The following is a 19,433-nucleotide window of genomic DNA, read 5'->3' as shown; positions in this document are numbered from 1 at the left end:
GAGGACAACTCGATAAAACCCGCACCCCTTGAGTCATTGTGCCGAGCTCAGGGGAGGGAGAGTCAAGATCGGTACACAACGGTGACGAACTGGACTGTTTTAGGACTTTGATTTCACATCACACTTTGACTTGATGACATTGGGCTGGTAGGTGCGGTATTCTGCCACTTTAGTAGGTCGGGGTGAAACCCTACCAAAATGGCTGGTAGGCTAATGCTGCACCTGTCCACGTCCCGTTAAAACCGTGGCGGGCCTCAAGGTACGTTCCGGCTCCGTCGCCGTTAAGTTGGTGGTGTAGGTGCGGTTGAAGATTTTCCCGCTTCGCGTCCGGTCTGGCTCTGAACGCATTACTCATAAGGTAATGCGTCAACCCTCGCGTGGCCTCCCTGCGTAGCATAGATAACCACGAGATCGTTAAAGGGCGACTACACAATCGGCTCCGGATAGCGGCCTTGAGGGGGGACTTTTTTAGAATGGACAATACTAATACGAATCCGCCAAGGATGGGGTGCGGAAGAAGAGCGCTTTTGATGGAAATCCGTCAAATCAATCTTCAGCACTCTAAGGCGGCTTCCGCAAATTTGTTGCTCTGCCTTGAAAAAGGCGGAGTGGATATAGTCCTTGTCCAGGAGCCGTGGCTGAGTAGTAACGGTAGTAAGATTTCTGGATTAAGGACTGGAAAATTCAACACCTTGGTGCATGGGGAGGCAAGTAGGCCTAGATCCTGTGTGCTTGTTAAAAAAGAGATTAAAGCTTTTATTCTCTCTAATTTCAGCAATGCTGACGTAACCACGGTCTGCCTCGAGCGAGGAAGTAATGAAATGTGGGTGGTCTCAGCGTACATGCCCCACGGGGACGTAGTGGGACCACCACCTGCGATACTGCGTGAAATCACCGCTGAAGCAAGGCGGAGAGGTGTTGGCGTGATCATCGGTGCCGATGCAAATGCCCATCATAGCATTTGGGGAAGCTCGGATACCAACACTAGAGATGAGTCTTTATTTACTTTTATTGTAGATGAGGGACTTTGTATATGTAATAGGGGGAATGACCCGACTTTTATTACTGCGTTAAGGGAGGAGGTCCTGGACCTCACCCTGGTTAGTAGAGAACTGGAAGGTCGGATATCTGGATGGAGGGTTCTCAACGAGCACTCCTTCTCTGATCACCGATATATTCAGTTCCCAGTGAACGAAGAACGTCCCGGTAAAATATCTTTTAGGAACCCTAAAAGTACTAACTGGGACTTGTATTGTAGGAAGCTGGGAGAGCTACTGCCTGCGGTGCCTATCATTAGTTCGGGCCTGTCCGAATCTGAGATAGACGTTCTGGTGGAAAACTTCACCTCGGCAAGCAATAGCGCCTTTCAGCTGTCCTGCCCATTGAAAACTTACAGGGGGAAGGGCAAGCCGCCCTGGTGGTCGGATTCTCTTGACGACCTAAGAGCGTCCAGTCGGCGGCTCTTCAACAGAGCCAGGAGGAGTAAATTACCCTCGGACTGGGAGCTCTATAAGGTGAGTCTGGGGATTTATAAATATGAAATAAGGATAGCCAAGCGAGATGCATGGCGAAGCTTCTGCGAAAACGTAGAAGGCTGCAATGAATCCGCGAGATTTAGAAAAATACTCTCTAGGAACCCCGCTTCTCTGGGGTATCTGAGAGATGATGGTGGGGACTGGTCGATGAGTAGCGAGGAGTCCCTAAGGCTTTTACTGGACAATCATTTTCCCGATGTCCCAGTTGCGCAGGGATCTTCGCCTGCATGGTCGGCGGTCGTTGGCCATGCAGAAGTGCCTGCCATTCCAATACGGGAAAGTCAGATAACCTGGGCTATAGGGTCGTTCAAGCCCTATAAGTCTCCGGGCCCGGATGGAATCATTCCTGCGCAGCTTCAAAGGTCTTTGGGGATTTCCTGCCGCTGGTTGGCCATCATATATACTAACTGCCTCAGGCTTAACTATATCCCGAAGTCTTGGCACACGGTTAGGGTTATTTTCATTCCGAAGGCCGGCAGAAGCTCTCATGTATCACCTAAGGATTTCAGGCCAATCAGTCTCTCGTCGTTTCTTCTTAAGACGTTTGAGCGGTTGATTGACCTGTACCTACGGGAAAGGATACCTCGGGGGTTACTGTCGGCTTCACAACATGCGTACTGCAAGGGCAGATCGACGGAAACGGCTCTCCATTCGATTGTAAAGCAAATAGAGGGGTCCCTAGAACACAAAGAGTATGCTCTGGGTGCCTTTCTAGACATCGAGGGAGCTTTTAACAATGTCTTACCGGGGTCAATCGAAAGAGCTCTGGTGGGTTTAGGAGTCGAGGCGGCTCTGGTTGAATTTATTAGCAAACTTCTATGCGGAAGAATTGTCGCAGCGGAGTGGGGAGGGGCCATAATTAAGAGGAAGGTGTGCAGGGGCACGCCACAGGGGGGTGTCCTTTCTCCTCTCCTCTGGGTTGTGGTAGTCAACGAGCTTCTTGTGGAGCTGGAAGCCAATGGTTGTCGAGTGGTTGCCTATGCAGATGACCTCGCTATCCTAGTCAGAGGCAAATTTCTGGGCGCCCTGCGCGATGTTCTTCAGGGCTACCTGGATACTGTGGCTAGGTGGGCTGAATCATGTGGATTGGCGGTCAACCCGTGAAAAACGGAATTGGTCCTTTTCACAAGAAGATATAAGGTGCCCGATTTCAGAACTCCCTCGATTGGAGGGGTACCGTTGGTACTTTCTGATAGGGTTAAATATTTGGGGATTGTTTTGGACAAGAAACTGTCCAGAAGACCCAATGTGGAAGATCGGGCCAGGAAGGCCGCCATTGCCTTGTACTGCTGCAGAGGAGCTATCGGAAAGAGATGGGGACTCTCGCCAAGAATAGTACACTGGCTTTATGAGATGGTGGTCAAACCGATTCTGCTATATGGGGTGCTGGTCTGGTGGAAAGCACTGGACACGGCGAGCACCTCCAAAATGTTAGTGTCAGTGCAACGGACGGCGCTGATCGGTATCAGTGGCGCTCTCAGAACAACGCCTACCTTGGCACTGAACGTCATGCTGAACATATACCCAGTAGATATTGCGGGAAAGGCGGCCGCGGCAAGGTCGTTGGTCAGGCTTCGTGATATGGGATATAGACTTTCTGACCGCGGACACTCTAGCCTTCTTACCAGTTTCGACTTCATCCCGGACAGAACGGACTACTGTATGCCGATAACAGCTCCCTATACAACCTTCACCCCAGTTATTCCAGAGAGAGAGGATTGGGGAAGAGGAATTATCTGGGGCATGGGACCGGTTAACTTGTTCACGGATGGGTCAAAGCTGGATGGAAAGGTTGGTGGGGGGGTCTTTTGTCAAGAGCTAAATTTAAGCCGCAAGTTTAAGTTGGCTGATCACTGCAGTGTATTCCAAGCGGAAATTGCTGCGATTAAGGATGCGGTGGATGGAATGCTATCCAGTGCTACCACGGTTAGGGAATTTAACATCTACTCTGATAGCCAATCGGCTATCAAGGCCTTGAGCTCAACTACAGTGCGATCGAGGGTGGTCTGGGAGTGCCTGACCTCGCTTGCGATTGCATCGAATTATTTTACAATTAAGATTATCTGGGTCCCGGGCCATAGTGATATCCCGGGTAACTGTCAAGCGGATCTCTTAGCCCGCATCTGTACAACTGAACCGGATGAAGATGGCTGTAGGGACTTCGGGATCCCGCTGGCCACCTGTGGATTGCTCCTCCATAGCTGGGCCTCGAATCAGCTCAGCAAACGTTGGGCGGATACCACGTCTTGCAGGGTAGCAAGATCTTTCTGGCCGAAAGTGGATGGCAGGAGGTCTGCTGAAATAATTGGGTTCACTAAGGCTCACCTATCAATGGTCATTGGGGTTTTGACAGGGCACTGTCCCATGGGTATCCATGCGGTACGTCTCAATATACTGGAAACTCCATCCTGCTGCAGCTGTATGGAGGATGATGAGGTGGAATCACCAAATCACTTTATGCTTGATTGTCCAGCTTTTGCCAGAATTAGGCGAAAGTACTTCGGTCGCGACTCACTTGGATCTCCCGAGGATATATCCAAAGTTGAGATCGGTATCATTCGGAGCTTTATCGTTGCTACCCAACGATTCTCTAAGTAGCTGGATCTAGGTCACCGTTATTTTTGGTGTATGTGGTATCACAACGGACCTTCGTGTTGTCCAAGTGAGCTATCCTTATCAGGGCAGCTACCACCTAACCTATCCTATCCTAACAAGTTTAATTTCTAATTTTTTTGTTAGAAATTTTTAATTTTTCCAACTTGTTCTATTTATTTTATTAATTTCAAACCGTTTGGACTCAATTTGAGTCCTTCTGGCGTAAAACTTAAACCCCCTTCAGGCCATATTCCAAGCTAAATTTTAAAACTAAACACACTTTTATTCAAAAACCTTGTAATCCCTTCGACGGTTTGAAACTGCGTAAGGAAAGTTTAAAATTTTGTGTAGATTTAGGACCACTTTTAAACCACTTTAGGTAACAAATTTCAAATTCAGCTGAAAATGGAAAAAATTTAAATTATTTAATTTAGGATTTTTGGCGACATTTAAATTTATAAAAAAACCAGTAAGGAAATCTAAGTTCGGGTGAAACCGAACATTACATACCCAGCTGTACACTTGAAATGCTGTTGTTGTTTGTTTTGTGTGCTTAATTATGTTACAAGGCTGCGCAATAATATACATATGATTCTATTCTGAACTTTCTTTCGAGCTATGGCGCCCTAAACATAGAAAATTGCTTAGTCACAAAAGGGGCAGTGTCACGCCCATTTATTAAAATTCGAAGCTTTTCCTATTTATTGTTATGAATCCACTTGGGAAATGAAATACCATTGATATAAAGCCCTTTTTGGCAAAGATATAGCTTTAAAACCCCTTTTAAAAATCTTAAGTCCAAGCTGGCTCAAAACATCGTAAAGCCTTTTGGAAATGAAACTGAAAACATGTCGGGCTTTTAAAACTTTGACCAAAGTCGCACAACACTAACTGTTACAATTTAATGATACTTCAAAGAAAAAAAGCGCCGTTACAACAATCGCTATAAAGCACGGAAGTATCTGAATAAATACATACATACATACATACAGACAAAGATGAATATTTACATGTAGATAGATTTGGTCGTGTGAAGCAATTTTAACTCGAATTAAAAAAAATTAACAGTGAAAGTTTCTTTGATATCAATTTAAGATTTGCGTGAGATGGTCAGATAAAATGGCATGACATGTAAGCAGTTTAACGGTATATATGACAATATGCTATTATAAACACATACATACATACATATCACATGTAATAGCAATTAACTATACAAATAAAATGTTATTGCTAAATTTTATAATGTCGTAATCCAGTTTAGCCAATTATTTTCACAATAGTTGGGGGTTAAAACAATTACAATGGAGATTAGACTCCGCCTCAACACTGAGATTGCAGCTGCTAATTTTTTTTTTCTGTATGCCTGACATGGATTTTGGAATCAATGCATCATAAAACCTCTCGAAAATTTAGTTTTACGGCACAACCTTCAAAAGATTTATCATTCCATTAAAACCATTTTTTGATTCATCTCGCAGCGAATTAAAGCGCCAAATTTATAAGTTTTAATTAAAATAGTTATTTTTGTATTTATAGCTGTAATACATATATTTAGCAGAGAAACATACTTACATACGCACATATAAACAAAAAAACAAAAGATTGATGCGTAGACACGTTTTTTTTTTTTTTTTTGGTAATTATTAACACTTTTAGTTAATTACAATCAAAAGAGGACGAGTTTATTTAGATGTGAAATCTTGTGAAATATATCACACATGCATACATACTAGAGGTTTACGCCGATGGCTTTATCGGCGGCGGCGGCGTAGACTCTATTATATACCGGCGGCGGCGACGGCGGCGTACGCCGGTGTTCTTACTTTAAAAAGCTTGATTTTTCTATTTAAAAAAATAATATTTAGGAAAGGTTTTGTTTGTATGTATTTAAGGAAATCAACGTGTTGGCCATTTCGGAAAGATCCGGGGTTTTTGCCTAAGATCTGGCAGACCGTTCAAAAATTTTCAGGAGTAGCTCCTTGCGGAGGGATTGTCCCTCGTTAACTTACTCCAGAGAGGCTTCCCCGTCTTTGGAATTGGTACTGTTGCGTCTGCTGAAAAGAAATAGAGATACATAAAATAGTCACACTTTTGTCTGCATATCTCATGCAAAGCGTAATTTCACCTAGGGTTAACTCCTAATAATCGTCGCGAACACAATTTCTTTAAATCAATTGTGGCTCCTTGGCGGTCACGCACAAAGGCGACTTACGGTTGCTATTAGTGGTATATTAATACTCATGACTCTCGTAGCACAGGGCGCCTCCAGTGTTTTCGGCTGTTTTTAAGAGCTACAATTCCCGATGTGCGAACAGTAGCAATCCCTACAACCAGTCGCTACCGCGCCTCCTGACCCTCACACAATATGCCAGTGCAGAAGCTATAGGACTGCGACTTAGAACTCATACCTTCGTCGATTTCACTTTCCTAGAAGCTCTAAGTGTAGCCCCGAAGACTTTCCAACGGATGATTTTGTCGCGCTATGCTGCCGAGCTACACCAGAGAAGCGCCATGAAACGTTAGGGAGTGACTATTCGTCCAAGGATGCCGCCTTCGAAATCATAAGCAATCTATGTGGAAGGCATTGCGTAATGGGTGAAAATCGTATAATCCTCGGCGCATCTGCATGATTAAAATTTTACAAGGACCCTGGATAAAATTTTTAAAATGTAGACCAAAGTTGTAAGATGTTAACTGCTGTTTTCCGGCTTTATGATATAAGTGCTCATTGTAGATGGCCGCGTAGCTAAAGTTTTCTGACTAGTTCGACTGTCCACTACGTTGGGGTAGTAGCACATACGGTCATTAGTTCGGCTGTCTTCGGAAAGCTTTTGCTTCACCACTTTGAGTGTTCTTGCGAAGGACAAAGCCTCACCTGGTAAATATATGTGCCTACGTATTCACATTTGTAAAAGGAGCCGTAACGTGTAGTTGATATTTAAACTTGGTTGATAGGTATAATCAATGTAATTCACTCCAAGGGACTAGTTTTGGATAGGGCCGCCAACTTTAGGAAATGTCAAACCGGGAGACTTTGGTGTTGAAAGATGAAGTGTGAAAATCAAAATTTACATTTCAGACGCTATTGTATAATTTCGCAAAAAATCAACAGATGTTTGAATGTAAGCCCAAGCGATTTTTCAAACCCTTCTAATACATACATATATCCTCAACTTAAGTATGAGGTAAGAATCATTTCAATGGACTGTTTATGCCCCTAGAACCTACTAAAGGATATTGCATCACTGATTTCGATTATTCTTTCAGCCAATCGCAATATAATATTTTTAAAAAAAATCGGCACCTTTTTAGGGTATTTTGTTTTTTTTTAAAACTTGAGGACAATTTGAAAACAATTTGAAACGCCTTGGGTCATTTTATTCGAATTCGTTGCTCATTATTAATTTTTTGAAAAAAATATGCAAAGTGAGCATAGGATAGGTGACGGTGACTTAGATCTAGCTACTTAGAGAATCGTTGGGTAGCAACGATAAAGCTCCGAGTGATACCGATCTCAACTTTGGATATATCCTCGGGAGATCCAAGTGAGTCGCGACCGAAGTATTTTCGCCTAATTCTGGCAAAAGTTGGACAATCAAGCATAAAGTGATTTGGTGATTCCACCTCATCATCCTCCATACAGCTGCAGCAGGATGGAGTTTCCAGTATATTGAGACGTACCGCATGGATACCCATGGGACAGTGCCCTGTCAAAACCCCAATGACCATTGATAGGTGAGCCTTAGTGAACCCAATTATTTCAGCAGACCTCCTGCCATCCACTTTTGGCCAGAAAGATCTTGCTACCCTGCAAGACGTGGTTTCCGCCCAACGTTTGCTGATCTGATTCGAGGCCCAGCTATGGAGGAGCAATCCACAGGTGGCCAGCGGGATCCCGAAATCCCTACAGCCATCTTCATCGGGTTCAGTTGTACCGATGCGGGCTAAGAGATCCGCTTGACGGTTACCCGGGATATCACTATGGCCCGGGACCCAGATAATCTTAATTGTAAAATAATTCGATGCAATCGCAAGCGAGGTCAGGCACTCCCAGACCACCCTCGATCGCACTGTAGTTGAGCTCAAGGCCTTGATAGCCGCTTGGCTATCAGAATAGATGTTAAATTCCCTAACCGTGGTAGCACTGGATAGCATTCCATCCACCGCATCCTTAATCGCAGCAATTTCCGTTTGGAATACACTGCAGTGATCAGCCAACTTAAACTTGCGGTTTAAATTTAGCTCTTGACAAAAGACCCCCCCACCAACCTTTCCATCCAGCTTTGACCCATACGTGAACAAGTTAACCGGTCCCATGCCCCAGATAATTCCTCTTCCCCAATCCTCTCTCTCTGGAATAACTGGGGTGAAGGTTGTATAGGGAGCAGTTATCGGCATACAGTAGTCCGTTCTGTCCGGGATGAAGTCGAAACTGGTAAGAAGGCTAGAGTGTCCGCGGTCAGAAAGTCTATATCCCATATCACGAAGCCTGACCAACGACCTTGCCGCGGCCGCCTTTCCCGCAATATCTACTGGGTATATGTTCAGCATGACGTTCAGTGCCAAGGTAGGTGTTGTTCTGAGAGCGCCACTGATACCGATCAGCGCCGTCCGTTGCACTGACACTAACATTTTGGAGGTGCTCGCCGTGTCCAGTGCTTTCCACCAGACCAGCACCCCATATAGCAGAATCGGTTTGACCACCATCTCATAAAGCCAGTGTACTATTCTTGGCGAGAGTCCCCATCTCTTTCCGATAGCTCCTCTGCAGCAGTACAAGGCAATGGCGGCCTTCCTGGCCCGATCTTCCACATTGGGTCTCCAGGACAGTTTCTTGTCAAAAACAATCCCCAAATATTTAACCCTATCAGAAAGTACCAACGGTACCCCTCCAATCGAGGGAGTTCTGAAATCGGGCATCTTATATCTTCTTGTGAAAAGAGCCAATTCCGTTTTTCCCGGGTTGACCGCCAATCCACATGATTCAGCCCACCTAGCCACAGTATCCAGGTAGCCCTGAAGAACATCGCGCAGGGCGCCCAGAAATTTGCCTCTGACTAGGATAGCGAGGTAATCTGCATAGGCAACCACCCGACAACCATTGGCTTCCAGCTCCACAAGAAGCTCGTTGACTACCACAACCCAGAGGAGAGGAGATAGGACACCCCCCTGTGGCGTGCCCCTGCACACCTTCCTTTTAATTATGGCCCCTCCCCACTCCGCTGCGACAATTCTGCCGCATAGAAGTTTGCTAATAAATTCAACCAGAGCCGCCTCGACTCCTAAATCCACCAGAGCTCTTTCGATTGCCCCCGGTAAGACATTGTTAAAAGCTCCCTCGATGTCTAGAAAGGCACCCAGAGCATACTCTTTGTGTTCTAGGGACCCCTCTATTTGCTTTACAATCGAATGGAGAGCCGTTTCCGTCGATCTGCCCTTGCAGTACGCATGCTGTGAAGCCGACAGTAACCCCCGAGGTATCCTTTCCCGTAGGTACAGGTCAATCAACCGCTCAAACGTCTTAAGAAGAAACGACGAGAGACTGATTGGCCTGAAATCCTTAGGTGATACATGAGAGCTTCTAAATTTATAATATAGCATATAAATTTATAATATAACTTTTCTTTTAGTGTTTTGTTTTAATAACTTGGTGAATTGGATGATGGAAAGTAGGTGTTAAGCTGACACTGAAAACTCCTGTTTTTTTTTAAATAACTTTTGAACATTTAGAACGAGTTAAATTTCGCAATTAGTTTCTTATAAGTAGCAGTTATGCGCATCTGTTGATGCCACTTTCGACCATATCCGACATGAACAATAAATGGCCTTAACAGTCTTAAACGAGTAGAAAATATAGTAACGCGCCGGGCGGCGTGCGAAAAACGACCAAAATCGGCGGCGGAGGCGGCGTTTATCGGCGGCGTATATCTCTAATACATACATACATATTTAACTTGTAAGTGCGTACAAAAAAGTTACAAGGTAATTCACAGATTTATCAACATTTTAACACCTTTATTTTAAAATATCAAACACAATAATTTAAAATAAACAAAATTCTCTTTTTTATTGCTTTCAAATATTTTATTCAAATAATTTTGTATTTTGCTTTAGCTAATAAATGAAATAGTAACTTAGTATCTAAGGCATTTGGGTAATAAAATAAATCGTTAAGGGTTTTAGCAAAAATATACTGAAATCATTTAAATCGCGGATATGAGAAAACAAAAACAATTGCCTCAGGCCAAATATCATGGACAACTAAAGTGGAAATGTGTCTGATCGCTATCGCGGTATGCAAATGTTGAACACAAACACACAAAAAAAACTTTCAAAACCGAAATAAACATCTAGAGATTTGTATAAAGATATGCGGATGCATGACTGTGAGATGAATATTTGCATATAAATTAATAGTTTTGGTTGAATTGACGAAGTTGGAACGGTATACTTTTGCCCACTTGTTTATTGATTAGAGTTTTTTATTTCCTACTAAAGCACTTTCAGATTTCTTTTAACCGGTCCTCTGAGACACGAATTTGTTAACGACATCGCTCAGATACCGCCTTATTATAAGAATGTTTGTAACATGTCCTTTTTAAGAAAGCTTTTGATTAACGACTTTTCTATTAGGATAGGTCGATATGTACATTAGGGTGGGTCAATTTGTATGGACGAAAGTTAACCGATATCGCACCATCGAGTTTTCGATAGGATTTTGGCTCAGGAAAAAAAGTTCCACTACGCATACCCCAAAAATAATTTTCGAGCCTGCGAAATTATTTTTTTTTTTTGATTTTTTTCGACTTTGATTTTTAAGGTTTTTTTCATGACCTATTAAAATTTTTCATATGTATACCCTGTTCGACACAAAAATGACCGCTAAAAACGTTGGCGATAACAGTTATTTGAAAAAAAAACATGAAAATTTTACAATCAAATGAAAATTTTTTTATATATAAGAATTCATGAGCTTAACAGCGGCTTATAATAATTGAAATTCAAATTGAAATTCAATTATTATAAGCCGGTTTTAAGCTCATGAATTCTTAGATATAAGTATAAACTGAACACACCATTAAACAAACATACGAACATTTTTTTAGTAGGTCATGAAAAAAACTTTAAAAATCAAAGTCGAAAAAAATCAAAAAAATTTAATTTCGCAGGCTCGAAAATTATTTTTTGAGGTATGCGTAGTGGAACTTTTTTTCCTGAGCCCAAATCCTGTCGAAAAATCGATGGCGCGATATTGGTTAATAAATCGACCCAGTCTAATGTACATACATACATATATACCAAAAATAAAGGCCCTATTTCTATTTTGTTTCTTATTTCATATATCTTTATTAAGTCAAATGGTAACAACCTTACTGACTATATTACAGGTTAACTTATTACTCGTTTAACAATTTAAAGTGAGGTTTAAAGAGATAAGTAATAAGACTCAAGGCGTACCTTAAACAGAGACCTTGGCATGACAAAGTCCAAATCAAGGCTTCTGGATAGGCGATTAAATTCTAAAAGACTTCTTAGAAGAGGTGCGAAACCGAAGTAATTCGAACGCAGCACTTCAACGCGGAATGTACTGTGAAAGCGTAGAGCTCTGTTAGGGACATTGAAAGTCAACTGCCCAAGTAGTTTTGAGCAGTCAGTGGCACCGGATATTATGTCAAAAATAAACATTACGTTTTGAACAAAACGTCTAACTTCAAGTGGCAAAACATCGATAAGCATGCATCTAGCATTGTAGGGTGGCAGAGGATTAACAAAGTCTAGAGGTAGAAGAGTAAATCGAATGAGCTTGCGCTGAATTCCTTCAATTCCTAAAGAGTGTGAAGAGCAAATTCGACTGCAGATGACTGCAGCATACCCTAGTTTTGAACGCACCAGGGCATTGTATAGGATTTTCCTGGTATAAGGGTCCTTGAAATCATTAGCATATCGTCACAAGAAAGCTTAGTTGGTATAAGCCTTTGGTATGAGAAAGTTTACATGATTATCAAAAGTAAAAGTTGAGTCCAAAATTATGCCAAGCTCGCGAAACCCATTAACTGACGCAAGAGTTACATTTGAATCGACTACATGAAAGAAAAGACATTCATATACTTAGTATACGGTATGTGACAAATACAAACAAAATGTAAAGCGCGTTAACCTCCGAGAGATTTTAGGCCAAGCCTCTCTTCCAATTTGCGTCGTACTCTTGATTTTTCCTACAAATTTGTGGGACGGGACCTACTTGTTTTATGCCGACTTCGAACGGCATCTCCAAGGCGTGCTTGCCAAACACTGCCGAGTGGCGACCCCGCTTAGAACAATTTTCTTCTAAGCGAAAAAACTTGTTTCTACAATTTTTATGTTGCTTTGTCGCGGGCGTGAACCAAGGATCTTCGGTGGGGATGGCGGACCACGCTACCATCACACAACGGCGGCCGCCGTTATGTGACAGCATTTACTAATATTATTGTAACGAATTTAGAGAATACCGGTCATTCCAAACATTCTGCTAACGTTCGAATCTCTAAACTGTTTAATAAATAATTCCAATATTCAATAATACAAAATGGTCTTTATTAGAGCACTTCACAATAACACTTATACTTCACAACGAATAGCGTGCTTAAATCAAAACTGAATACCGACTACTCAGCTTGCGCTTATTTCTACTAAAGTCTAGACGTTTCGCCTTCTAGAACTGCTGTATTTCCTGCTTGGTAATTGAGCTACATATATGCGTGTGTATGTGTGAGTAACAACTTCGGCTGATGACCACATGTATGTGTGTGAAATATCTCTTCGTTTCCTTGTATGTATGTGTATAAATGATGACTGATGTATTCATGTACACAAGTGTGGCTTGCATCATGTTTTTGTTGTTGCGTGATTATTTACTACCAGCCTAGTGATGTCAACATTGGCCACATTATTTTGAAAGCCCCAATTATTAATAGCATTCAGATCTTCTTGCAGACGGAATGCATCAGAAGTACAGGAGATCCTCCGAAAGAGTTTTAAGTCATCAGCATAAATCAAATAATTCGAATTGTTGATGCAAGACCCAACATCATTAGTAAACATTAAGAACAAGATAGGTCCCAGAATGCTACCTTGTGGTACACCAGAGATTGCTGAGATCTCATAAGACTTAGTTTTCTCGATTTCAACAAAAGAGATTGTATTTTCTAAATAGGACTTCAGCCAAGACAGACAGCTTGAATGAAAGCCCATGGTTTCAAGTTTCCACAGAAGTAATTTGTGCGAAACTGTGTCGAAAGCCTTAGAAAAATCCGTATAGATGGGGTCAACTTGACATCCATCCCTAAACGCAGAAACACAAAACTGAGAGAAAATAGCCAGGATTTGTGACAGTCGAACGTCCTGCAATAAAACCATGCTGACATGGATCGACTTTTCTATTTTTAGCGAATGATTTGTTTTTAACTACCTTTTCAAAAAGTTTTGAGCAGGTTGACAGTTTATATATTGGCCTGTAATTTTATACTTCATTTTTATTGCCAGACTTAAAGATTCCAGCGATCAACAAAAACTCCAGTCGATATCGAAATGTTGAAAATGTGGCACAACGGCACACAAAGAGAAATACTACATTTCTTAAATAAAAAAAGAGAACAATCCATCTATATCATTTTTGAATGAGGACTGTAAGGAGGATATACCCAAGATAATATCGGTATCAGATACAGACAACGATTCCTAAAGGTTTGGGCTATCAGTAAGATTACTGTTATCAAAGTTCACCTCAACAACAAAATGGATTTAAAAAAGTCTGCAAAAAGATTTGCCGAATCGGCCAAACTGTTAGAGTAAATGTCATTAAATTTAACACCTCATCTTTAACTCGAGAAACGTATTTATTGTATAAAAACTTATCAAGAACATTGAACTGCGTCATATAAGGAGTATACTGATCTTTAAAAGCACTATCACTGGTTGCCTTGTATAATTCAGGAGTACTTACTAGTCGGGCCTTTTTATATCAAGCTGTACTTGTACACAGGGTATTATAACTTTGATTGGATAACGGTTTGTTGTACAGGTATAAAAGAATCGAGATAGATATAGACTTCCTATATCAAAATCATCAGCATCGAAAAAAAAAATGTGATTGAGCCATATCCGTCCGTCCGTCTGTCCGTTAACACGATAACATGGGTAAATATTGAGATATCTTTACCAAATTTGGTACACGAGCTTATATGGACCCAGAATAGATTAATATTGGAAATTAGCGAAATCGGATGATAACCACGCCCACTTTTTATATATATGACATTTTGAAAATCACAAAAAACCTGACTATTTAGTTAATAATATACCTAGAATGTTGAAATTTGACGTGTGAACTGATATTGGGACTCTTGATAAAAATTAAAGAAAATTTTTTTAAATGGGCGTGACACCGCCCAATTATGATGAAGTAAATTTTACAAATATTATTAATCATGAATCAAAAATCGTTAAACCTATCGTAACAAAATTCGGCAGAGAGGTTGCCTTTACTATAAGGAATGCTTTGAAGAAAAATTAGCGAAATCGGTTGAGGACCACGCCCACTTTTATACAAAAGATTTCTAAAAGGGTCGTGGACGAATAAAATAAGCTATGTCTTCGCAAAAAAGAGCTTTATATCAATGGTATTTCATTTCCCCAGTGGATTTATAACAATAAATGGGAAAAACTTCAAATTTTAAAAAATGGGCGTGGCACCGCCCCTTTTATACCTAAACAATTTTCTATGTTTCGGGAGCCATAACTCGAGGAAAAATTAGTTCAGAATAGAACCATATGTATATCGTTAGCTCAATTTGAAAATGTGCTAAGCCACTTTTTTTGAAAAATTGTATTTTAATGCAGTTTTAAAACTGAATTCAAAATACATCGATCACAAAAAAAAAATATTTTCATTTTTACGTGCTGTGGGCAATGATTTGTAAATGTGCTAAGTTAACCTGTCAATAATATCAATCTGAATTACTATTTGTTGTTGTTGTTGTTGTTATTGTAGCAGTGCTTCGCCCCATCCAATAGGTGTGACCGATGACTAATTGTCATCAATATCCTCCAACGGGTGTCCAAAGAAACTTGCTGTTTCAACAGTGGTGGACCATAATGGGAGGGGTGTTAGAGGCGTTGGTTCCACATTACAATTGAAAAGATGGTTGGTGTCATGTGGGGACTGAATTACCAGTCATTTCTTGAATTTTCGACTGAATGCATTAAATAAATAAATAAATTGCGTGCACAAAGAATAGAAACTGCTAGACATTCCTTTGCGCGCATTTTATTTATTTATTTAATTCATTCAGTCTAAAAGTACATGCTTTGTTGTTGTTGTTATTGTTATTGTATTAAACATAAAGACACTCCCCGAAGGCTTTGGGGAGTGTTACCGATATTGATGGTCCTTGACGGATATAGATCCTGTACGTTGCGGTAACAAAGCACTATTAAGGTATTATCCCGCACATTTAACATTCTAGACCTTCCCGTGTTCCCCATCCACTAGTTCCATGAGGAACTTGGGGTCCCCAGAGCCTCGGCTGTCAATGAAATAGGATTCGCCACGGTTAGGTGAGGTTGACAATTTGGTTGGAATATAGCTTCTCCGCTGGTAACCCCTTGAGAGGGTTGCGAACACAGTTCCTTAAAATTGGATTCACCCAATTGAGACATGCCTTTGGTGTTTGATTAATGCTTTGCGCTGACCATAATCTACTTCAATTCTTACATGTCGATAACTACATGCTTTCTTACAGACTAGTTAAAAATAGAAAACAATTCAAGCTTAAACCTATATAAGCTGTTTTTAAAATGAATAACACTACTGAATCGATTTGCTAGATGTATAGTCCTAGTTATAGGTTCATTCATAGCATAATTCGATTTATCAGTAATATATATATAATATATTATGCCGAAGATCACGCTGTGGAATATATGGAATGAACAAATTAGATAAATCAGAGCAATTCGTGCTAGAGTTTATTACACTATAGGCAAGCATGAGTGAGATAAAAGTTCTTCTATTATGCAAAGCCTGAAGACCAAGCAATTTGCGCTTGCTCGTATGTGATGGGAGGCCGTCTGGCCAGTGAAGCATACCTAAAGCAATATTTGTAAAAAAAAAAATTGAACTCCCTCAATTTTATAGGAGTTAGATTCCTAGAAAAGATTCCATATTATTGAGCAATATTCAATACCACTTCTGACCAAGGATATATAAAGTGCCTTCAACGTCATAGGGTCCTTAAATTCACGGGTGTTACGTCTACTGAACCCAACCATTGCAACAAATTTTTAAACAACGAAGTCAATGTGACTAGAAAAAGAGAGTTTTGAGTCAAAAATTACACCAAAGTCTTTACTCTCTTGACAACGATTAAGAGATTTAGCATTTAGTTTGTCTTTATCTATGTGGCAGTTGTCTTTAAGGAATAGGACACAACACAGCATTTGTTTGAATTAAAAAAAATAAAGAGTCCAGATCAGAACCTTTAGAAATACTTTGACGAATAAATAGTATTTTTTGTGAAATATATAGTTTTAGTGTTATATTTCAATCATTAAAGGGGAGAGGTAATGGGGAAACATAATGAGTAAAAATTGCTAAGTCAGGAGAAAAAATTTTTGATTTGAGTGCGGAAATTCTGCTAAGTCATAAAATAGCTTCTGGGTTAGCATACATCATTTTTATTTATCTTTTTCAAAGCTTCTACACTCAAAAGTATTGTAACAAAGGTATCCTCATTCACAGTTTTGAAAAAAAAAAAATTATTATTTCATAAATTATTATTTTTTTTCGTCTCCTGTAAAATTCGTAAAAAGTGACTTAGCACATTTTCACATTAAGCTAACGATATGTATTATTGCGCAGTCTTGTAACACTATTAAGCACACAAAACAAACAACAACAGCATTTCAAGTGTACAGCTGGGTATGGAATGTTCGTTTTCACCCGAACTTAGACTTCCTTACTTGTTTCTATTATCATTGTTGTTGCTTCTTTCTTCATAATTTTTGTATGCCGAGCGTTTTATTTAACGCTGTTATATTACACTTTAATTGATACTGAGGTAATATATTGTAACGAATTTACTGCAAATCCTCTTATTTGCAACCTTCTGCTAAGTTCTAAACTGTTGAATAAATAACTCCAATATTGAATAATGGAAAAATGGCCTTTATTAAAGTACTTCACAATAACACTTATACTTTGCAACTAGCTTGCTTAATAACCAAACTGACTGATAGCCTAAATGAAACTGATTCTCGCCTCTACTGTTGTCGCCTTTTGATACTGTCTGATTTCCTCGTTGCATATTTCTAAGCTTTTCTAATTCCAGAACTTACTAGTTAGTTATAAATTTCTCAGCTACAACTACAGATGTATAATTTTTATAGCTTCTCTCATACCCCATGCGCTTGTATGTGTGAGCGACACTTCCACAATTATAATTGCATACCTTTAGGAGCATCTCAGAAAATATATCTGCATGTGTTTGTGCATATCTTCTCCGCTGCGTGTACGTACATAGGTGTAGACAAAATGATGAAATTATTGATGTGCATTCACGTCACTGCTTAGCATCGGCATAGAGATGGCAGTACCCCTTAGTGTTGCTAACATTCGTAACAATATGTTTGTGTGTATAAATCTTTTGCTACGGGTGCTAACTTATAATAGACAATTTTCTAAATCAATTTGATGTCACGCATACGCCGTGGTGACCGCTTTTCATTGGCGCATGTCATACATATCTTCATATGTAAATACAGTACATGCGTATAACGAAGACATCTTAATTCAAATTAAAGTTGGACACTTAAGCCGCTCAAATTATTTTATAATTAACATAATTACGAGCAGAAACATATAAAACCACCATAGTACGAATGTTTGAACCTACATTAGGGTGGTCCTTATAAACCACATAAACTTCAGATTACTCTATGAAGACTTAATATATTGAATTCTAGCCTTTAATCACACCGTTAACCGTTTCCAATTGGGACCACTATCATCAACTATACTATTATCGATTTCGAATATTATAAATTAATAAATTCAATCTAATTTTTTGAGTCTGTATGGAGAAATAATAACTCAGACCGCTATGCGACCCCCTTTAACAGGTACCAACAATTATATGCGATATATTTGACTAATTTATTACCGTCTCAAAGGGTGATACTGGAAAAACTCGTTTATTTGATTAAAAGGGACCACCATAACTTAAATTCATACAATTTAATATATTCATACTACTTTATTCATATTGTTATGCCTTTAATTAGTCACTATATTTACAAAAATTAAGTGTCACTGTGAAACGTATTCTCTGCATGTAGATTATATACATATCTAATTGAAACAAATTACGAATTGCAATTCATAAGCCAAATAAAGGCAAATAATGAAAAGATTGCGCACTACGAAAAGTAAAAATGTAGCTTCGTAATTTGAACACTGTTAAGGTTCCATATACAAATATTTGTGCGTAGTCGCATACAACACTTATATATATTTTGTTTATAAGCATATATTTCCTTATTACAAAAATCAAAGTTTAAACTTCTTAAAACTTTATAGTTTCTATTTGGTTAGCATTCAACTAAACGTAGAATTTGTACTTTGAGACGAGTAGGTAGTTTTAAGTTATGCCTATTTTTTGCACGCAAAGAGAATGCTCTTCAATTCTTCAATCTTCTTAATTACATTTCAAACCTATCTGGCTTACCTGAACGCTACGCACAATCAATTGCCGGTTATAGATCCGGTATGTTCCGGTAACGAGTACCTTTTAGGTGTTTGTGCCATTGTACAGTTTGACATATCACCTCCCCCGTCAAAAACGTCTATAATAAATGCATAATTATAACTCGATCCGCCAATATAGATTTGTTATGAAATGTTGTAGATGAGTTATTATAGTGTTATAAATTTGCTATCGATAACAAAGACCCTCAATGAAGTACAGACTATTTATCGACGAGGCTTCGGTATGTTATCGAAAATGTATCAGTTTATAATCCAAAAATTATTAATATGTTACCAAAAAATTATCGATAAGCTATCGGATTTTTATAAAAAAAAGTTATCGATATATCGTCGAACAATTGTCGATTTATTATATAGAAGGTTTGGACTATTTATCGAAAAGTTATCGATGAGTTATCAAGCAGGTACGGATTCGTTATCGAAAAGTTATCGCAGTGTTACCCGTCTTTAACACGCCAATAAGAAACAAATAAGAAGCCGATGACTCGGCAATAACA

At 39.7% G+C, this 19,433-nt stretch overlaps 1 protein-coding gene across 6 annotated transcripts in view; it reads right to left on the bottom strand.

The window, feature by feature from the left end:
• The window catches only part of mtg (mind the gap), a 74,690-nt gene that overhangs the window by 33,813 nt on the left and 21,444 nt on the right, over positions 1 to 19,433 (bottom strand). The window lies entirely within an intron of this gene.

The sequence above is a fragment of the Eurosta solidaginis genome, chromosome 1, assembly GCF_040869045.1.
Source record: "Eurosta solidaginis isolate ZX-2024a chromosome 1, ASM4086904v1, whole genome shotgun sequence".
Classification (NCBI taxonomy): Eukaryota; Metazoa; Arthropoda; class Insecta; order Diptera; family Tephritidae; genus Eurosta; species Eurosta solidaginis.
This window is presented reverse-complemented; position numbering and strand designations above follow the sequence as displayed.